The sequence below is a fragment of the Schistocerca gregaria genome, chromosome X (assembly GCF_023897955.1).
Source record: "Schistocerca gregaria isolate iqSchGreg1 chromosome X, iqSchGreg1.2, whole genome shotgun sequence".
NCBI lineage: Eukaryota > Metazoa > Arthropoda > Insecta > Orthoptera > Acrididae > Schistocerca > Schistocerca gregaria.
In genome coordinates, this window is record NC_064931.1 from 648,139,777 (window position 1) to 648,163,974 (window position 24,198).

A 24,198-nucleotide genomic window follows, 5' to 3' on the forward strand; every position below is an offset into this window, starting at 1 on the left:
TGACATCGTTATAGGTATGGAAAGCTGGCTGAAGCCAGAGATAAATTCTGCCGAAATTTTTACAAAGCCACAGACGGTGTTTAGAAAGGATAGATTGCATGCGACCGGTGGTGGCGTGTTTGTCGCTGTTAGTAGTAGTTTATCCTGTAGTGAAGTAGAAGTGGATAGTTCTTGTGAATTATTATGGGTGGAGGTTACACTCAACAACCGAGCTAGGTTAATAATTGGCTCCTTTTACCGACCTCCCGACTCAGCTGCATTAGTGGCAGAACAACTGAGAGAAAATCTGGAATACATTTCACATAAATTTTCTCAGCATGTTATAGTCTTAGATGGAGATTTCAATTTACCAGATATAGACTGGGACACTCAGATGTTTAGGGACAGAGCATCGAGTGATATTGTACTGAGTGCACTATCCGAAAATTACCTCGAGCAATTAAACAGAGAACCGACTCGTGGAGATAACATCTTGGACCTACTGATAACAAACAGACCAGAACTTTTCGACTCTGTAAGCGCAGAACAGGGAATCAGTGATCATAAGGCCGTTGCAGCATCCCTGAATATGGAAGTAAATAGGAATATAAAAAAAGGGAGGTAGGTTTATCTGTTTAGGAAGAGTAATAGAAGGCAGATTTCAGACTATGTAACAGATCAAAACGAAAATTTCTGTTCCGACACCGACAATGTTGAGTGTTTATGAAAAAAGTTCAAGGCAATAGTAAAATGCGTTTTAGACAGGTACGTACCGAGTAACACTGTGAGGGACGGTAAAAACCCACCGTGGTTCAACAACAAAGTTAGGGAACTACTGCGAAAGCAAAGAGAACTTCACTGCAAGTTTAAACGCAGCCAAAACCTCTCAGACAAACAGAAGCTAAACGATGTCAAAGATAGCGTAAGGAGGGATATGCGTGAAGTCTTCAGTGAATTCGAAAGTACAATTCTATCTACCGACTTGACTGAAAATCCTAGGAAGTTCTGGTCATACGTTAAATCAGCGCGTTGGCTCGAAACAGCATATCCAGACACTCCGGCATGATGATGGAACTGAAACAGAGGATGACACGCGTAAAGCTGAAATACTAAACACCTTTTTCAAAGCTGTTTCACAGAGGAAGACCGCACTGCAGTTCCTTCTCTAAATCCTCGCACAAACGAAAAAATGACTGACATCGAATAAGTGTCCAGGGAATAGAAAAGCAACTGGAATCACTCAACAGAGGAACGTCCACTGGATCTGACGTAATACCAATTCGATTCAACACAGAGTCCGCGAAAGAACTTGCCCCCTCTTCTAACAGCCGTGTACCGCAAGTCACTAGAGGAACGGAAGGTTCCAAATGATTCGAAAAGAGCACAGGTAGTCCCAGGCTTCAAGAAGGGTCGTCGAGCAGATGCGTAAAACTATAGACCTATATCTCTGACGTCGATCTGTTGTAGAATTTTAGAACATGTTTTTTGCTCGCGTATCATTTCGTTTCTGGAAACCCAGAATCTACTTTGTAGGAATCACCATGGATTTTGGAAACAGCGATCGTGTGAGACCCAACTCGCTTTATTTGTTCATGAGACCCAGAAAATATTAGATACAGTCTCCCAGGTAGATGCTATTTTCCTTGACTACTGTCGTCTGATACACAAAGTAAAGGCCTACGGAATTTCAGACCAGCTGTGTGGCTGGATTGAAGAGTTTTTAGCAAACAGAACACAGCATGTTGTTATCAATGGAGAGACGTCTACAGACGTTAAAGTAACCTCTGGCGTGCCCCAGGGAAGTGTTATGGGACCATTGCTTTTCACAATATTCATACAGGGTGTTACAAAAAAGTGCGGCCAAACTTTCAGGAAACATTCCTCACACACAAAGAAAGAAAATATGTTACGTGGACATGTGTCCGGAAATGCTTACATTCCATGTTACAGCTCATTTTATTACTTCTCCTCAAATCACATTAATCATGGAATGGAAACACACAGCAACAGAACGTACCAGCGTGACTTCAAACACTTTGTTACAGGAAATGTTCAAAATGTCCTACGTTAGCGAGGATAAATGCATCCACCCTCCGTCTCATGGAATCCCTGATGCGCTGATGCAGCCCTGGAGAATGGCGTATTGTATCACAGCCGTCCACAATACGAGCCCGAAGAGTCTCTACATTTTGTACCGGGGTTGAGTAGACAAGGGCTTTCAAATGCCCCCATAAATGAAAGTCAAGGGGGTTGAGGTCAGGAGAGCGTGGAGGCCATGGAATTGGTCCGCCTCTACCAATCCATCTGTCACCGAATCTGTTGTTGAGAAGCGTAAGAACACTTCGACTGAAATGTGCAGGAGCTCCATCGTGCATGAACCACATGTTGTGTCGTACTTGTAAAGACACATGTTCTAGCAGCACAGGTAGAGTATCCCGTATGAAATCATGATAACGTGCCCCATTGAGCGTAGGTGGAAGAACATGGGACCCAATCAAGACATCACCAACAATGCCTGCCCAAACGTTCACAGAAAATCTGTGTTGATGACGTGATTGCACAATTGCGTGCGGATTCTCGTCAGCCCACACATGTTGATTGTGAAAATTTACAATTTGATCACGTTGGAATGGAGCCTCATCCGTAAAGAGAACATTTGCACTGAAATGAGGATTGACACATTGTTGGATGAACCATTCGTACAAGTGTACCCGTGGAGGCCAATCAGCTGCTGATAGTGCCTGCACACGCTGTACATGATACGAAAAAACAACTGGTTCTCCCGTAGCACTCTCCATACAGTGACGTGGTCATCGCTACCATGTACACCAGCAACTTCTCTGGCACTGACATTAGGGTTATCGTCAACTGCACGAAGAATTGCCTCGTCCATTGCAGGTGTTCTCGTCGTTCTAGGTCTTCCCCAGTCGCGAGTCATAGGCTGGAATGTTCTGTGCTCCCTAAGACGCCGATCAATTGCTTCGAACGTCTTCCTGTCGGGTACCTTCGTTCTGGAAATCTGTCTCGATACAAACGTACCGCGCCACGGCTATTGCCCCGTGCTAATCCATAGATCAAATGGGCATCTGCCAACTCCGCATTTGTAAACATTGCACTGACTGCAAAACCACGTTCGTGATGAACATTAACCTGTTGATGCTACGTACTGATGTGCTTGATGCTAGTACTGTGGAGCAATGAGCCGCATGTCAACACAAGCACCGAAGTCAACATTACCGTCATTCAATTGGGCCAACTGGCGGTGAATCGAGGAAGTACAGTACATGCTGACGAAACTAAAATGAGCCCTAAATTGGAAATTAAGCGTTTCCGGACACATGCCCACATAACATCTTTTCTTTATTTGTGTGTGAGGAATGTTTCCTGAAACTTTGGCCGTACCTTTTGTAACACCCTGTATAAATGACCTAGTAGATAGTGTCAGAAGTTCCATGCGGCTTTTCGCGAATCATGCTGTAGTATACAGAGAAGTTGCAACATTAGAAAATTGTTGTGAAATGCAGGAAGTTCTGCAGTGGATAGGCACTTGGTGCAGGGAGTGGCAACTGACTCTTAATATATACAGATGTAATGTATTGCGAATACATAGAAAGAACGACCCTTTATTGTATGATTATATGATAGCGGAACAAACACTGGTAGCAGTTACTGCTGTAAAATATCTGGGAGTATGAGTGCGGAACGATTTGAAGTGGAATGATCATATAAAATTAATTGTTGGTAAGGCGGGTGCCAGGTAGAGATTCATTGGGTGAGTCCTTAGAAAATGTAATCCATCAACAGAGGAGGTGGCTTACAAAACACTCGTTCGACCTATGCTTGAATATTGATCATCAGTGTGGGATCCGTACCAGATCGGGTTGATGGATGAGATAGAGAAGATCCAAAGAAGAGCGGTGTGTTTCGTCACAGGGTTATTTGGTAAGCGTGATAGCGTTACGGATACGTTTAGCAAACTCAAGTGGCAGACTCTGCAAGAGAGGCGCTCTGCATCACGGTGTAGCATGCTGCCCAGGTTTCGAGAGGGTACGTTTCTGGATGAGGTATCGAATATATTGCTTCCCCCTACTTATACCTCCCGAGGAGATCTCGAATGTAAAATCAGAGAGATTCCAGCGAACACGGATGCTTTCCGGCAGTCGTTCTTCCCGCGAACCATACGCGACTGGAGCAGAAAAGGGAGGTAATGACAGTGACACGTAAAGTGCCCTCCGCCACACACCGTTGGGTAGCTTGCGGAGTATAAATGTAGATGTAGATGTAGACATTACATGAGCCAGTAGCCAGGCAGCGAAATGAACAGTATGCCGCTTCTATACGGCAAATTTGATGGTAACTACAGCGTTGCTGCACAATTCTTCGTGCAAACAAAGATTCGTTTGGCACTGTGGCTGAAGGGCCCCGAGGGTAGGTTCACTCACACAGTCGGAAACGATTTTCCTCCTCCACGCGCAAGAATAACAGAAACACAAACTGTTGTGACAGCACACTCGGGTAAACAGCAACCTGTTGACGTGCCCCCGGTAAAGCAAGAACAGCGGTTGTGTGAGTTAAATGACATTAGTAGAGCTCGATCTACGTATGTTGTTCATCATATCACGAATTATTGATTGCGTTTTTACACATGTAATATACACATTTTTGTTACTATACGAATTACACTACAGGTCAAAAAACTATATGCTTTATTTTAATGTACAAACACATTGTACGAGCTAAACAGACTCACAAAGTAAGCCTGTCATTAAGTACAATACAATATGGTTTCTATTTTAGCCTCTTCTGAGTATCCGCTCCTTCTGGATATAAGATTTTGTAGTGTTTTTTTCTAGATATAAGAGTCCACCACGTGTGTAAATTATTCAAGGATCTTCAACATCAGATGACCTCACTTTTCTAACCTGCCTGTCAGGTTCATCCTATAAGAGTTTAATAGGATTTAAGCCAGGTGTCTGACTCGGCCAAATCATATTCTTCGTTGTTGTTGTGGTCTTCAGTCCTGAGACTGGTTTGATGCAGCTCTCCATGCTACTCTATCTTGTGCAAGCTTCTTCATCTCCCAGTACCTACTGCAACCTACATCCTTCTGAATCTGCTTAGTATATTCATCTCTTGGTCTCCCTCTACGATTTTTACTCTCAACGCTGCCGTCTAATACTAAATTGGTGATCGCTTGATGCCTCAGAACATGTCCTACCAACCGATCCCTTCTTCTGGTCAAGTTGTGCCACAAACTTCTCTTCTCTCCAATCCTGTTCAATACCTCCTCATTAGTTATGTGATCTACCCATCTAATCTTCAGCATTCTTCTGTAGCACCACATTTCGAAAGCTTCTATTCTCTTCTTGTCCAAACTAGTTATCGTCCATGTTTCACTTCCATACATGGCTACACTCCATACAAATACTTTCAGAAATGACTTCCTGACATTTAAATCTATACTCGATGTTAACAAATTTCTCTTCTTCAGAAACGCTTTCCTTCCCATTGCCAGTCTACATTTTATATCCTCTCTACTTCGACCATCATCAGTTATTTTGCTCCCCAAAATAGCAAAACTCCTTTACTACTTTAATTGTCTCATTTCCTAATATAATTCCCTCAGTATCACCCGACTTTATTCGACTACATTCCATTATCCTCGTTATCATATTCTTCAGTTCCCTGTATTTCTCCTTTCTATTGACATACCATCTGCAGGATTTAGAAGCACGGTTGATCATTGTCCTATAAAATAAACCTATGACCAATAAGTCTCTTGCCAGATGTAATGCGTTGTTGATCATTGCCCTGTGACACCCTTCCTTCTTCTATTTTCCATTAATCCTCAGTATATAACCGACTTTACCACCCGCAAAACACCCCCACACAGTGACCAATGCGCCACCGTGCTTCACCGTTGGTGTCACACACCGACTCTTCATACGTTCTCCACGATGAACAATTCGACGATGGCTTCCACATACTTCAAACTTAGATTCGTCTGTGAAGTGCAGCAACGTGGACCATTGCTGCACGCTCCGAGTTATTTGTTGCTGTGCCTAAGGCAATCTTTTCACCTTCTTTTGTATGCGTAGTACTGGATCTTTTTGCCGCTATACAGCCATTTAAAACTTGTGGCATGGATCTGATTAGGTAAACAAAAAGCCAACTGATTGCTGCACAAACAGCTCAAATGGCTCTGAGCACTATGGGACTTAACATCTGTGGTCATCAGTCCCCTAGAACTTAGAACTACTTAAACCTAACTAACCTAAGGACATGACACACATCCATGCCCGAGGCAGGATTCGAACCTGCGACCGTAGCAGTAGCGCGGTTCCGGACTGCGCGCCTAGAACAAACAGCTCAACTAATGAGGCCTATTCGAATGTAACTCTTCTGGGTAAAGGCACGCCAGTGTTGTGGATACTCATCATCGCTGCTCTGCGCGAACAGCCACTCAAATACACAACAGAGGCCCTTATTCTTTATATGTTTGTGCTTGTTTTATTACCAGAACGGGGATTTGATAGGATATTCAAAACTAAATCTTTGTTTTAACCACGAATCCATAGTTGTAATAGATGATCCAAAACTCTGGCCGGTAGTGTATTTCCACGCAGAGTGCCAAATTGTTTAGCTTTGTGTAATCTGAATTCACCCCATTCCATTATACAAAATTTTCAAAGTATGTTGTTGTTGTTGTGGTCTTCAGCCCTGAGACTCGTTTGATGCAGCTCTCCATGCTACTCTATCCTTTGCAAGCTTCTTCATCTCCCAGTACCAACTGCAGCCTACACCCTTCCGAATCTGCTTAGTATATTCATCTCTTTGTCCCCATTACGATTTTTACGCTCCACGCTGCCCCCCAGTACTAAATTACTGATCCCTTGATGCCTCAGAACATGTCCTACCAACCGATCCCTTCTTCTAGTCAAGTTGTGCCACAAACTTCTCTTCTCCCCAATCCTATTCAATACCTCCTCATTAGTTACGTGATCTATCCACCTTATCTTCAGTATTCTTCTGTAGCACCACATTTCGAAAGCTTCTATTCTCTTCTTGTCCAAACTATTTATCGTCCATGTTTCACTTCCATACATGGCTACACTCCAAACAAATACTTTCAGAAACGACTTCCTGATACATAAATCTATATTCGATGTTAACAAATTTCTCTTCTTCAGAAATGCTTTCCTTGCCATTGCCAGTCTACATTTTATATCCTTTTATCCTCTCTACTTCGACCATTATCAGTTATTTTGTTCCCCAAATTTTTGTTTCCTAATATAATTCCCTCAACATCACCCGACTTAATTCGACTACATTCCATTATCCTCGTTTTGATTTTGTTGATGTTCATCTTATATTCTCCTTTCAAGACACTGTCCATTCCGTTCAACAGCTCTTCCAAGTCCTTTGCTGTCTGTGACAGAATTACAATGTCATCGGCGAACCTTAATGTTTTTATTTCTTCTCCATGGATTTTAATACCTACTCCGAATCTTTCTTTTGTTTCCTTTACTGCTTGCTCAGTATACAGGTTGAACAACATCGGGGAGAGGCTACAACCCTGTCTCACACCCTTCCCAACCACTACTTCCCTTTCATGTCCCTCGACTCTTATAACTGCTATCTGGTTTCTGTACAAATTGTAAATAGCCTTTCGCTCCCTGTATTTTACCTCTGCCACCTTCAGAATTTGAAAGAGAGTATTCCAGTTAACATTGTCAAAAGCTTTCTCTAAGTCTACAAATGCTAGAAACGTAGGTTTCCCTTTCCTTAATCTTTCTTCTAAGATAAGTCGTAAGGTCAGTATTGCCTCCCGTGTTCCACTATTTCTACGGAATCCAAACTGATCTTCCCCGAGGTCGGCTTCTACTAGTTTTTCCATTCGTCTGTAAAGAATTCGTGTTAGTATTTTGCAGCCGTGAGTTATTAAACTGATAATTCGGTAATTTTCACATCTGTCAACGCCTGCTTTCTTTTGGGATTGGAATTATTATATCCTTCTTGAAGTCTGAGGGTATTTCGCCTGTCTCATACATTTAGCTCACTAGATGGTAGAGTTTTGTCAGGACTGGCTCTCCCAAGGCTGTCAGTAGTTCTAATGGAATGTTGTCTACTCGCGGGGCCTTGTTTCGACTTAGATCTTTCAATGCTCTATCAAACTCTTCACGCAGTATCGTATCTCCCATTTCATCTTCATCTACATCCTCTTCCATTACTATAACATTGCCCTCAAGTACATCGCCCTTGTATAGACCCTCTATATACTCCTTCCACCCTTCTGCTTTCCCTTCTTTGCTTAGAACTGAGTTTCCATCTGAACTCTTGATATTCATACAAGATCAAAGTATGAAACAAATGTAATGATGTTACGAATGATACAATTAATTCAGCCTAAATATACAACACAGTAGAAGAAAAGTGGTTTTACTGTTATCGTTCTGTAAAGATAGCAGATTGCACGCTATAACTATCAATTTAAGCACTTGCTTGACATGTACCGCCGGCCGGAGTGGACGAGCGGTTCTAGGCGCTACAGTCCGGAACCGCGCGACCGCTACGGTCGCAGGTTCGAATCCTGCCTCGTGCATGGATGTGTGTGATGTCCTTAGCTTAGTTAGGTTTAAGTAGTTCTAAGTTCTAGGGGACTGATGACCACAGCAGTTAAGTCCCATAGTACTCAGAGCCATTTGAACCATTTTTTGACATGTGCCCTGGTAGCTGCTCGTGTTAATGCGACCGCTTCCGGGACGGTTAGGTATTTTGCCCCCAGCTCGAATCTGCCGGGTGGATTGACGATGAGGAGTCGGTTTGCCAGCCATCCTGTATGTCGTTTTCAGGTGATTTCCAACATCCCAGTAGGTGGATAGTGGGCTGGTTCCCGCGTTCTGCCTCAGACACACGGTACGCAAACATTTAGAACATTTTCTCACAAAAGGTTAGAGCCCCTCCACGCCCACACCGACGTGGTAACCACCACAAATGATCCACTGTCACCTCCTTATTTGTTAGTTACTAATCGAGGACTTTACAAGATGTGGGTCCGTGCGTCTGGGTAGGAGTACCCACTAACACGGTTGCATCGATGAGAAAGTTAGTAAACGTAAAGCGAAAGACGGGTAGCGGCTTCAAGGGCAGAGGTAGAAAAGGGAGAAGGGAAAACTTCTGTGATAGTCTTGTCGGGTAGTAAGAGCAGTAGCGGTTTCTTGCTGTCTGTGACAGATCATGCAAGTGGCAGGTATCTGGTAGTCGTCTGCAATCAGCATAGTAATATGGGTCGACGTGGAGACGAGACAGAAGGACAGAAAGGAGCTCTCGGTTTTGGTGGCGCCCCATAACCACACGGTGGCTGATTCTGCACGATTTCTTGGTGTATCGACGCAAGTGACTAACGTGTCTGCAAAGAATGTTGTACCACCAGCAGCTAAGCGTTATGTCGTGAGAACTGTGGTTGTAAAAAATCCTAATCGACAGACACCAGAGAGAAATGCCACGCCTTGTAATGACAATCAGATTAAAATTCGACAGCAGTTGTTACTCTCAGTGAACACGCACAAATCTCAACTAGCTTCCGAGTAAACATTGAGAAAGGTACTGGGTACAACGGATATTTGGCGTCTGGTACCACGCAAAAGACCATTGCTCACAGCGGTACATAAATATGAAATGTGGTCCGACTAGTCCTACGTTTGTCTTTTTTCACATGACGCATTCCGTCAAGGGTACCGATAGCACGACAAGCCGTTTAACGTGCAGTGTGTGAAGGTTGTAGTGAGTGACAGTTGGGCCGGCCGCGGTGGTCTCGCGGTTTTAGTCCGGAACCGTGCGACTGCTACGGTCGCAGGTTCGAATCCTGCCTCGGGCATGGATGTGTGTGATGTCCTTAGGTTAGTTAGGTTTAAGTAGTTCTAAGTTCTAGGGGACTAATGACCACAGCAGTTGAGTCCCATAGTGCTCAGAGCCATTTTTTTTTTTTTTTGATAGACTGCCAAGACAATGCAAAGTTATTTAGATTTAATTGTATTAGATATAGGACATCAACTGTCATGCATCAAATTCTAGCAAAGTTAAGTGACATTTTGTACCATACGCTTAATAAATGTCATTGGTTATTTTTTATTGTATTGCCACATTTCTGTTATAGGGCCGCCCTGCAAAGGAACTTCTGTGCTTGTCAAGTGTTTAAGGAGGCCAGACAGCTAAGGTCATTAGTCTCCTAATCACCTCCAAGGACAGAAGTAGAGTACCTCAGTCTGTCTGCATATAAATTCTGTGTGCAAGTGTGGGGAAGTTATTACGACCTAAACTAAGATATCGATACCAAGCATTGCACGATACTCAAAAATAACGACCAATTTACCCTTGCATGATCTGTCACAGACAGCAAGAAACCGCTACTGCTCTTACTACCCGACAAGACTATCACAGACTATTGCCATGACGCACGTCAGCGCTGGAAACTGGCTAGGGGGGAGGGGGGGGAGGGGGAGGTGTCACATGATGGACTGGTATCATCTACAGTGATTCAAAGCGACCAGTGTGCTCTTTGAGGGGTGACCAATGCTTAGATTTATTATAAGCTTACCATTTCCTCCCACCAACATCTCTGAAAATCACCATAACAGGAAAATCATAAATATTTGAGGTCACACAGAGTCTTACAGTCAGTTTTTCTTCAGACGGGCAATTTGTGAATGAAGAGCGAGGAGGAAGGAGCGGAGGAGGGAGTGAGGGGTGGGGTAGGGGGTTAGGAAGAGAAAAAATGCAGATGATGATGGAAGTACCATTTGGCATCGCACAGATGATCGTTTAGTTTGTTGTGAATGTAGACTTAAATGTGTTTTCGAGCGTATCGTGTACATATTTGTTGTGTTTCCATTTATTAAATATCTATAAATAAACAATACTTTATGTTCTTGAATTGTGACCTAACATACCAAACTTATGTATCTAGTGACTGGATTCATACTTCGTACGCAAGTTTTTATTTTGTACAAACGAATCTAGCAACCTTGAATAAGTTTACATTAACATTTATTAATGTCAGAATGAATTTTTTTGTTACAGTACCAAAAATCTCGTGTTACACATGAGTTTTGCGTGATGGGAATAAGATTAAAGCCAGAGTGGGGGAACATTAGTATATGGTCTGCTACAAGGTTCAGTGTTAAGCCCACTCATACTCTTCGTCTATATAAATGTACTGAGTTGACAAAAGTAAGAGGATACCTCCTAATACTCTGTCGGACCTTCTTTTTCCCGGCGTAGTGCAACAGTTCGGCATGGCATGGACTCGTCAAGTCGATGGAAGTCCCCTGCAGAAATATTGAGCCATGCTGCCTCTATAGCCGTCCACAATTGCGAAAGTGTTGCCAGTGTAGAATTTTGTGCACGAACTGACCTCTCGATTATGTCCCATAAATGATCGATGGAATTGATGCCGGGCGATCTGGGTGGTCAAATCATTCGCTCGAACTGTCCAGAAAATTCTTCAAACCAGCGCGAACAATTATGGCCCGGTTACAGGGCTCATTTTCATCCATAAAAATTTCGTCATTGATTGGGAAAATGACGTCCACGAACGGCTGTCATTGGTCTCCAAGTAGCACAGCGTTCAAAGGATCCAGTCAATTCCATATAAACACAGCCCACATCATTAGGTGCCAACACCAGCTTACGCAGTACCTTGTTCACAATCTGGATCCATTTCGTCGTGGGGTCTGCGCCACACTTGACCCATAACATCAGCTCTTACCAACTGAAATTGGGACCCATCTGACCAGACCACGGTTTTCCACTCGTTGAAGGTCCAACCGATATGGTCAACAGCCCAAGAGAGGCGCTAAAGGTGATGTGCTGTTAGCAAATCTACTCTCGTTGGCAGTCCTCTTCTGTAGCCCATTAACGCCATGTTTCGCCACACTGTCCTAACAGATACGTTCGTCGTACGTCCCGCTCTGATTTCTGCGGTTATTTCACATAGTGTTGTTTGTCTGTTAGCACTGACACATCTAGCAAACACCGCTGCTCTCGGTCGTTAAGTGAAGGCCGTCGGCCGCTGCGTTGTCCGAGGTGAGAGGTAATGCGTGAAATGTGGTATTCTCGGTATACTCTTTACACTGTGGATTGCGGGATATTGAATTGCCGAACGATTTCCGAAATGAAATGGCCAATGTGTCTAGCTCCAACTACTATTCTGCGTTCCGCGTTCAAAGTCGGTTAATTCCCGTCTTGCCTCCATAAACACGTCGAAAACCTTTTCAAATGAATCACAAATTACAGCTCCACCAGCGCATTGCCCTTTTGTACGTCATGTACGCGACACTGCCGTCGTCTGTATATGTGCGCATTGATATCCCATGACCTTTTATCACCTTTACCCCGGACGTTCGGGCTCTTCAAAACTGTAATGTTTGCTAGTCAGCTTTAGTTCTACAGTATTAATTTATTACGTTAATTGGCTTTCGGCTTACAAGGCCATCATCGTACACTTACTGACTATTGTGGCCAACAGTAGTTACAACGTTTGTAAACGAAATATCGAAAGAAGTTATACATCTAGATTGAAACACAAACGCACAGTAAATGACATCTCTGACGGTGATAATGAAACGTAAAACGTAAAAAGTTGGACAATAAACGTAAAGGGAGTAAACAGAAAAAAAACTTTAACGCAAAATTGTAAAAGCGTGCCTACATAAACAGTTTAATTGGTTTGCGTATCACTCTCCATGATATATATCTCTTGAAGTAGTCTTGTAAAACTCTAATTTTATTTTATTGGTTTTGTTTATTAATATAAACCGTTGTGTAGGCATGTTTTTCCAGTTTTGTGTTAAAGTTTTTCTCTGTTTACTCCCTTTATATTTATTTATTGTTCAACTTTTTATTTTTTATATTACATTGCCACTACACTACCAAAGCTTTCATTTACAGTGCATTTGTGCTTCAATCTAGACGTGTAACTTCTTTTGTGACAATAGTCAATAAATGTCTGATGATGGCCTTGCAAGCCGTAAACCGGTTAACGCAATAAATTAACACCGTAGAACAAAAGCAAACTAGTGCTTTTCATTTCTGTCAAGAACCGACGGAATATTCAGTTAACATGTAATGTTTGGTGCTGACATAGTATATTGATAAAGACACGCAAACATGTCAACACCAAGCACAGCTACAAAAAAATAATGGAACAGGATTGCAGCTGGTTCATAGCCAACAGCTTAACGCTTAACGCTTTCAGTACCAGTGGTGTGCTGCTGCTACTACTGGGAGACAGAGACATCTAGTGGTACATTGAGGTACTTGTACGAATGTTGTGTACTGTACAAATCACTTAACAGTCTGCAAAAAAAAACCGGCGGCACAGAGATTGTGGTGTGTGATTGTAGCAGATCGTGACTTTTTTTGTTAAGTGATCATATTAAAGATATCATTGAGAGCGAAAGTAAGTGTACCTAAAGTTACTGTAGCGTAAATTTGAGTTTGTACTGTTGCTGGTATGAGTGGTTTCGAAATAAAACTATTTTACCAGTACGTACTTTTGATATAAATTTGTTTAATTATAGACCCATTTTTGTTTGTTATTTAAGACTATAATTTTTTTAAGCCTTATGTGTTCATGGAAGTTACGAAATGTGGGATTGTGTCTACGAAGCCGCGAAATTGCTTTCAAATTTATTTCATGAAATGATGGACGATTGAAAATTTTATGTCCGAGTGGTTTCAAAGTGAAACCACAACTTTAAAACAACTGATTGTTTACTTTTTGCCGATTTGTTGTTGTATTTGTTGCTTACTATGATAATAAAAGTAAATTTTGTGAAAAATTTTGAAATTGTATTCCAAAAGAAACAAACTCCTTAAAATAATTGATTGTTCACTTTTTGCCATTTCTTCTTGTATTTACTGTTTACTGTGATGAAAAAGGTCAATTTTGTGAAAAAAAAATTAAAATTAATTTTACTCTATACTTTTGGTACTCAAACGCGTTAATCATACAAAAACAAGTCAAACTGACTTAGAGGTGCCAGAAGTAGAGATCAATGGACATATATTAGATAACGGTTTATGTGTGAAGGTTCTGGGCATCTGGATGGATAATAAACTGATGTGGCAGCAGCTCGGAGATAATTAAACGCTTAGTTCTGCCTGCTTTGCTCTTAAGTCTCTTTTATTATGCTGGCCTGCGGGCTGGATTGGTACCATACCGTGCACACTTTCGTTCAACACTGTGATCACGCCAGAGGAGGAAGCGAAACAACAGCGCTGAAATAGCATAAACATCCTCTTCTGCTTCGGATCATGTTTAAATGTCGTCCAATGGTTTTGAATGGTCTCTAGTGGTTCCGCCCTTTATATCCGAGCAAACATTGGTGTCACGTTACACTCCAAAGGGTCCAGATCACGTTCAGTGGGGTTGCAACCTCACAGTGGCGCTAGAGACGGGTTGAATTGTCCATTGGGTATCAACAGTGCCAAAGGCCATCAAGAACGTCATTCTGTTGCACAGCGAACTGAGAACTACCCTTTTCGCCCGCGAAATCTGTGTAATGAACGCCTGTACGAAGGGGCGATTTCACTGACGCTCCTTATGCTGCTCCCTATAGCCTTTTCGTTTCTGTCAGGAGCGTCGGTGTGTCTGAAACATTTTCCTGCCACTCACAAGCAAACAACGTGATTTCGACAATGAGCGTCGCGGTGTTAACCTCCACTACAGACGCGTCAAGAAAAGGGGTGAGATGTGTGTATGGGTCTGGGAGTTAACGACCTTCGCGTCGCGTGACACATCGACAATGGCGTTGGGCATAATTTTGGAGAAATTTGGTGTCGATGTAACATCCTTTACCCACCTTACAACTCACAAAACTTCTGAGCTCTGGCCTAACTGTTTGAAGGGTCACCAAGCCCAAGGGTCACGTCGCGGGGAGCCACGCTTTTCCGCTATTAGAGAGGAAGGTTGCAGGCACCTTTGAGCCAAATTTCAAACTTCTGTACAGCAATGACGGGGTTTCAGAAAAGTGGCCGTTTAATTCTTTTGCGCGGTGTATATATTATGCAAAATGATTGAAGCAGACGAAGTGAATTAAAATTTGTACTGCGGTCGGGACTTGAACGTGGGTCTACTTACCTGCTAGGCAGAAAGGCTTGCCATTACAGCACCGCAGGACGATGGTCAACATAACTGCATGGACTACCTAAGCATTTCTGCCTAGCAAGCAAGAAGACCCGCCTTCGAGTCCCGGCCGCAGCACAAATTTTAATTCATTTCGTCTGCTTCGATTATTATCGTAGATATTAAAAATAAACTTAAATATCTCGGGGAAACATTAATTATAACATTTATTATGCAAAAGTTTGTAGTAAATACAGGGTGTTACAAAAAGGTACGGCCAAACTTACAGGAAACATTCCTCACACACAAATAAAGAAAAAAATGTTATGTGGACATGTGTCCTGAAACGCTTTATTTCCATGTTAGAGCTCATTTTAGTTTCGTCAGTATGTACTGTACTTCCTCGATTCACCGCCATTATTTCATACGGGATACTCTACCTGTGCTGCTAGAACATGTGCCTTTACAAGTACGACACAACATGTGGTTCATGCACGATGGAGCTCCTGCACATTTCAGTCGAAGTGTTCTTACGCTTCTCAACAACAGATTCGGTGACCGATGGGTTGGTAGAGGCGGACCAATTCCATGACCTCCACGCTCTCCTGACCTCAACCCTCTTGGCTTTCATTTATGGGGCATTTGAAAGCTCTTGTCTACGCAACACCGGTACCAAATGTAGAGACTCTTCGTGCTCGTATTGTGGACGGCTGTGATACAATACGCCATTCTCCGGGGCTGCATCAGCGCATCAGGGATTGCATGAGACGGAGGGTGGATGCATGTTTATGTACTTAATATGCGTAGTCTCGCGTTATAGGAACGGTGTAGTGCCGCTGTCATTTGTTTTGAACAACCAGCGACCGCTGGAGACAGCTCGGTCGGGCGCTAGCCTTCGTTTGTGACGCACCAGCAGTGTAGAAAGTTACATAATTAGCTTTCCTGTGCGTTTTTACGGTTTTATTCTTAAATTAGTAGTAGCAAGAAGGATAGGATGTGTGCTTGCCGTGAGCGGTCGCAGCGAGAGCTGGCCGCATTTCACAAAGAGCTGAAAACCGTGTTGGTCGCGATCAGCCGTCTGCAGGCTGCTGCCTGTGGGTATAGCCGCCGCGGAGAAACTCACGCGTCGCATGGAATATCTCATGTGTCTCTTGTTTCGCCCACGGCCTCTGTTACCGAGGCACCTGACAGAGTATCCGACGTGGGGGATGCGCGCTCACCGCAGAGCCAGAGGCGGCTTGTAACGCATTCGCATCGCTCGAGCCGGGGAGCCAGTGTGGGTACAGGTCGTCTGGCCTCGCCTGTTTAGTGGCCGTTCCTTCCGCAGGGTCCGAACAGGCAGGGGTTTGTTAGCTATCGGAAGCTCCAGTGATAGGCATGTTATGGAGTCCATTAGGGAAATAACGTGCAGGGGTGGAAAGGAAGCCAACGTTCGTTCGGTATGTCTGTTGAGGCACTTCATCCAAGACGTGGAGGAGGCTACACGGTGCAGTCATCCTCAAATTTTGGCTCATGTCGGAACCAGTGTCGCATGTCGCTTTGGTTCTGGGGCCATCCTCAGTTAGTTAGGACAGCTGGCGGACGCTGTAAAGGCTCGCGGAGTGCAATTGCAGCATTGTACCCAGAACTGGAGCAGAGTGGAGCGTCTCCTGTGACAGTCTTGACTGCAAATTTATGGACCTGCCTAATGGGGTGGAGAATTTTAGGACTCCCCTTGATAGGTCAGTGGTGTTGACAGGAGGCATCTATTCGTTTAGCAGAGAATTACACGTGGTTTTTTAGGCTAGGTGGTAGTTTGAGGTTCCCAGTCGCCAGGCAGAGAGGGAAATCAGATCACACACAAATTAAAGACACTTCGTCTGTCAAATTTTTAATAGTAAATTGCCGAAGCTTTCGCAAAGGAGTTCCTCAATTTGCTGTCTTCCATGAAAGTTGACACACTCAAATTATTCTGCGAACCGAGAGCTGGATGAAACCCAAAGCATTTAACGAGGCATGGAACATACATCGAAAATACAGATTAGACGCCATGGGAGGGAGAGTTCATTGCAGTCGACGAAATATTGTGTCTATCGAAGTCGGAACTGAGTCCAACTTCAAAGTTATCTGGACACGAGAAAATGGCCTGGGTGAACTCAAGTTGAGGAGTGGATGTTTTTACCAGCCACTCGATTCCCTCGTAACTGTTGTAGAATCATTCAAATAAAGTCTATGCTCAGTAGCGTGGAAGTACCCTGATCATGCAATATTAGTTGGAGGTGAGATTAGTCTGGGACGTCTATGGATCCATCGCAGGTGGTATGGACAGACAATGTAGTGAAGTATTTCTGAACATGTTTTCCGAAAACGGAATTTTTTTTGGTAATTTATGGTAAGGTCTTATCCGACCAACCTGCGACTAAGCTTACACACTACTTAATCTAACTTAAACTAACGTACGCTAAGGACGACACACACACCTATGCCCGAGGGAGGACTCGAACCTCCGACGGGGGAGCCCAGCGCACCTGACAAGGCGCTCTATAGGCCTACTGCGCGGCTACCCCGCGCGGCTCGGAAAACGGTCTTGAGCAATTTGTTCGACAACGGAAATATTTTAGTCCTTGTAGCTACAAAGAGATTTGGCCTTATCACCAGTGTCAGTACAGAGACATGGATTAGTGACCATGACGTCATGATAAAAAAGGTTCAAATTTCTCTGAGCACTATGGGACTTAACATCTGAGGTCATCAGTCCCCTAGAACTTAGAACTACTTGCCGGCCGGTGTGGCCGTGCGGTTCTAGGCGCTACGGTCTGGAACCGCGTGACCGCTACGGTCGCAGGTTCGAATCCTGCCTCGGGCATGGATGTGTGGGATGTCCTTAGGTTAGTTAGGTTTAAGTAGTTCTAAGTTCTAGGGGACTGATGACCTCAGATGTTAAGTCCCGTAGTGCTCAGAGCCATTTGAACCAACCTGCAAGATCCCGCAAAAATTCTGGTCCTACGTAAAATCATTAAACGGAACGAAGATTTCTATTTAGTCACTAGTCGATCCTAGAAGACAGCAGAAGGAAAACTGAAGTTTTGAAATTCGTGTCTAAGAAATCATTCAAGCAGGAGGATCGTTTAGGCTTACTGTAGTTTAACTGTCGCACAGACTCCCGTTTGGAGATCACAGTAACAGACACACCTGACGTAGAGAACGATTGTACTGCCGCCAACGTACATTTCACGTAAGGACTCCGAATACAAGATAAGAAAAATTATGGCTGGTGCGGAGTCATATAGATTGTTTTTCGTAACTGCGTTTCCAATTGGAACAAGAAATAAAATGAATAGTAGTGGTACAAGGTACCCTCTGCCGTGCACCATACGGTGACTTGCGGAGTATGTACGTAGATTTAGATGTATAACAGGGTACTCGCACTCATCAGGTGGGAATCTGAAAATCCCCAGTTATTTTACAGCAAAGTAGAAGAATACCTCTCAGTCACTTCTTCTACAATCTACCTGAATATTTGAACTCATGGATGTAAATCCCACATAACTGTTATATTTATGTTGGACGGATCTTGGCTTTGCCAGTATACAGACAGCTGTCCGATCGGGTAGCCGCTCAGTCTAACGCAGCTCACATTCGCCTCAGTTACACTATGTCGGCGATTGCTGCGCAAACACTGTCTCCACGTACGCGTGAACCACAATTACTCTACCAAGCAAACATTTGGGGTTACACTCGTCTGGTATGAGACTTTCCCACGGACTGGGGGAGGGGGGCGGAGATGGGGGGTCCACAGGGGGCGAATCGCACAATAACCCTGGGTTCGGTGTGGGGCGGCGGTAGGGTGGGTGGACTGCTGTGGCCTGTTGTGGGGCTGTGAACCACTGAGGACTACGGCGGGACAAAGCCTCTCCGTAGTTTCTAGGTCCCCAGTTTAATACACAATACACACACACCATACAGAAGCTGATAGTGATCCGTGAAAATTTATAATACGTAAATACATCGCTTGAAGCGTTAGATAAAGACAGCAGGTGAGTAGTATATAAAATAAGAAGCAGTCACTTTTTGAAAGGAGATGTTTTCCTTGTAATACACATCTATAAAGTAATCCAGACGTAATTCCCACAGTTATTAGTGTGAATACATTAGCACTAGTAATCATTTGTTGTAATACAGCCGTGTGTGTTAGCGTGTCGCTTATGGGATTCAGGGAGGCGTCTCGACTCTGGATCGAGTGCGATTGCCGGAATAACGACGAGGATCGCTGTGGTGGCCAGCCTGGATGTGGCTTCCAGGTAGTTTCCCACATCCATCTAATTGGCTACTGAGCTGACACCCACGTCCCGCCTCAGCTGAACGATTCGGAAACATTTAGAAAACGTTAGCACTCTTTCACGTACGTTAACACAAGACGCAGACAGTTGAGGTGTACAAATTCCGCCACTGTGGGAGGGGAGTTTGCTGTTTGTACACGATCCAGTCGAATTATTATGACCACTGACTGCGTTCGACGTCGACGTGCAGTAACCGCCCAAAGACGGCAGCTGGCAGCATTAACAGTCGAGGGTATATACACTACTGGCCATTAAAATTGCTACACCAAGAAAAAATGCAGATGATAAACGGGTATTCATTGGACTAATATATTGTACTAAAACTGAAATGTCATTACATATTCACGCAATTTGAGTGCATAGATTCTGAGAAATCAGTACCCAGAACAACCACCTCTGGCGGTAATAACGGCCTTGATACGCCTGGGTATTGAGTTAAACAGAGCTTGGATGGTGTGTACAGGTACAGCTGCCCATGCAGCTTCAACACGATACCACTGTTCATCAAGAGTAGAGACTGGCGTATTGTGACGAGCCAGTTGCTCGGCCACCATCGACCAGACATTTTCAATTGGTGAGAGATCTGGAGAATGTGCTGGCCAGGGCAGCAGTCGAACATTTTCTGTATCCAGAAAGGCCCGTACAGTACCTGCAACGTGCGGTCGTGCATTATCCTGCTGAAATGTAGGGTTTCGCAGGGATCGAATGAAGGGTAGAGCCACGCGTCGTAACAGATACGCCAGTATGGTGATGACGAATAGACGCTTCCAATGTGCGTTCACCGCGATGTCGGCAAACACGGATGCGACCATCATGATGCCTAAACAGATTCATCCGAAAAAATTATGCTTTACCATTCGTCCACTCAGGTTCGTCGTTGAGTACACCATCGCAGGCGCTCCTGTCTGCAACGCAGCGTCAAGGGTAACCGCAGCCATGGTCTCCGAGCTGATAGTCCATGGTGCTTCAAACGTCGTCCAACTGTTCGTGCAGATGGTTGTTGTCTTGCATACGTCCCCCCCCCCCCTTCTGCCCCCCCCCCCCTCCCCATCTGTTGACTCAGGGATCGAGACGTGGCTGCACGATCCGTTACAGTCATGCGGATAAGATGCCTGTCATCTCAACTGCTAGTGATACCAGGTCGTTGGGATCCAGTACTGCGTCCCGTATTACCCTCCTGAACCCACCGATTCCATATTCTGCTAAAAGTCATTGGATCTGGACCAACGCGAGCAGCAATGTCGCGATACGATAAACCGCAATCGCGATAGGCTACAATCTTTATCAAAGTCAGAAACGTGATGGTACGCGTTTCTCCTCCTCCGCCACACATCGTCAGGTGGCTTGCGGAGTATGGATGTAGATGTAGATACACGAGGCATCACAACAACATTTCACCAGGCAACGCCGGTCAACTGCTGTTTGTGTATGAGAAATTGGTTGGAAACTCTCCTCATGTCAGCACGTTGTAGGTGTCGCCACCGGCGCTAGCCTTGTGTGAATGCTCTGAAAAGCTAATCATTTGCATATGACAGCATCTTCTTCCTGTCGGTTAAATTTCGCGTCTGTAGCACGTCATCTTAGTGGTGTAGCAATTTTAATGGCCAGTAGTGTAAATCGTATTGGGGTGACGCGGCCAATAGTGCAGTCGTTGTCGTAATGCGGAAACGGAGCGATTATCTGACGTAAGGGAATGATTAATGGGTATCGGACCATGAGCGGAAGCATTTCCGAAACAGCTAAGTTTGTAAAATTTGACATGTCACTGTGTTTAAAATATACGATGCTTGGCAAAATGGCGCTGTCCAGACAGCGCGAAGGCAACTGTGGTGCACTACGAGCCCTAGATGACAGGGGGCGAACGACAATAATAGATATATGAACAGTCGTATAGCCGGCCGCTGTGGCCGAGCGGTTCTAGGTGCTTCAGTCTGGAACCGCGCGACCGCAACGGTCGCAGGTTCGAATCCTGCCTCGGGCATGGAGGTGTGTGATGTCCTTAGGTTAGTTAGGTTTAAGTAGTTCTAAATCTCTGGGGCTGATGACCTCAGATGTTAAGTCCCATAGTGCTCGGAGCCATTTGAACCACTTGAACGGACGGATAAACGTGCGACTATTGAGCCAGATGAACAAAGGGGCTGCCAACAGGATCTCCGCAACGATCGTTCAGCTAACTTTGCTGCCCCTGGTTCATGCAGCTATGCTAATTGCTGTTCATCAGTGACGGAAGCTGCCATTTGCACGACAGTACCGCAACTGGACGTCCACTGAGTCGTAACAGGTGGCCTTTTCAGATAAATCACGTTTTATGCTCAGTTGTAGAGATGGCCGTTTGCGTGTACAGCGTGAGACGTATGAAAGCAAACATCGGAAGGGTCCAGGCCGGATGAGGAAGCGTTATGATCTGGGGAATGTTTTTGTGGCATTCTCTGGGTGATCTAGTAATTCTGGACGGCACAATGGATCAACAGAATTATTCGTCTATCCTTGGGGACCATTTCCACCCCTGAATGGTTCAAATGGCTCTGAGAACTATGGGACTTAACATCTTAGGTCATCAGTCCCCTAGAACTTAGAACTACTTAAACCTAACTAACCTAAGGACATCAAACACATCCATGCCATAGGCAGGATTCGAACCTGCGACCGTAGCAGTCGCGCGGTTCATGACTGAAGCGCCTAGAACTGCCCGGTCTCCGCGGCCGGCTCCACCGCTGAGAGCAGTTTGTTTTTGGTCCGCACGAGGGCATCCACCAGCAGGGCAATGCAACGTATCACACAGCTCGTAGTGTATTTACGTGGTTAGAATAGGGCCAGGATGAGTTTACCATACTAACCTCGCCATCAAACTTCCTGGATTTAAAATCACCTCGATCTGGCTGTTTGCGCCATGGTTACTCAACAGAGAAATCTAGCACAACTGCCAGCATGGCTCCACATATCGGTCAGCATCTTCCAGAATCTCATTGACTCTTACTGTACGTCTCGCAACGATCCGCGTTCCGAAAGATGATTATTCGAGCATTTGACAGGTGGCCACATTACTGTCATTATACAGTGGACATAAATTTACCGTTCGCTCCCGGTAGCTGGGTGGTGCCGGCACGGTAGCTCAGCATGTTCGGTCAGAGGGTTCGTTGCCCTCTGTAATAAAAAAACTGAGTTAATCAATCAACAACGAACTTAAACGGATGTCTTATACGGCCGCCCCGAGCAGATGCAACGAACAAAAGTGAACAAAATGAGATTTTTAAAAAAAGTGGTCAGCCCAACGTAATGTCAATCCTAAGGGCCCGGGTTCGATTCTCGGCTGGGTCGGAGATTTTCTCCGCTCAGGGACTGGGTGTTGTGTTGTCCTAATCATCATCATTTCATCCCCATCGACGCGCAAGTCGCCGAAGTGGCATCCAAGGTCTACCCGACGGGAGGACCTTGTCACACTACCCTTTTTTCTTATAACTTTACTCACTCCACATTCGTGAAGACTCGTTCGCGATTACAGAATACGATGTTTGAATTAATAAGTGAATGAATTCAAATATGAAGGAGCATTTTCTTCCAACATTCGAGATAAAATACAAATAATTCGTAATTGGCTGACGTCCACTGTCTCCAACAAGTACTCATCCACTTTTCGGTAGAGACTGTCCTGATACAAATAAATTGCCTGCACAGATATATATGTTTCCTTTCTCACACTATGAATAAAAATCGTACCTGTCTACAGAAAAAGTTTATCTAGATATAACTGGTACAGAGAAAGCTCATTTCCATTTTAATTCTTCAGGTGAAACAAGGTGATGTCTTTATATTCTACAACGGAGTTAATTATGCGGCAGTGCAAATCTATACCAGTTGACTTTTTTTTAAATTTATTCTTCTAACCGGTTTGATGCGGTCTGCCACGAATTCCTCTGCTATGCCAACCTCTTCGTCACCTATTAGTACTTGCACTAATCGTCTTCAATTATTTGTTGGCTATATTCCAGCATCTGTCTTTCCGTATGCTTTTTACCCTCTACAGCTACCTCAAGTATGATAGAAGTTATTCCCTAGTATCTTGGCGCATATCCTGTCATTCTCCCTCTTCTTATTGTCACTTTTTTCCACATGTTCCTCTCTTTGTCGGTTCTGCGCAGAACCTCATCATTTCTCATCTTATCAGGCCATCTAATTTTTAATATCTCAAATGCTTCGATTCCCTTCATTTTTTGTTTTCGTGCAGTCCATGGTTTATTTCCATACAGTGTGTTCCAAACGAACATTTTCAGAAATTTCTGCCTCAAATTAAGACCCATGTTTGACACCAGTAAACTTCCTGTGGCAAGGAATGCCCTCTTTGCGTGTGCTAGTCTGTTTATCATGTCCTTCTTGGTACTCCCATCATGTGTTGGTTTGTTTCCAAGGTAGTACATTTCCTTCATTTCATCAATAAGGGGCCGTCAAATGGCAACCGAACATCCGCCACATCGGGACCATGGAATGGTTCCATTCAAAACTTATCACCACACGCGTTAAGACACTAATCCCACTGGGAAGCGAGACGATCAGCTCCTCTTGTGGGAAATGCAGTCGACCGTTTACTGATCGACAACAGCACCCATTCTTGACCCTCCTCGTCAGACTGAAACCGACGTCCAAAAAATGGTTCAAATGGCTCTGAGCACTATGGGACTTAACTTCTGAGGTCATCAGTCCCCTAGAACTTAGAACTACTTAAACCGAAATAACCTAAGGACATCACACACATCCATGCCCGAGGCAGGATTCGAA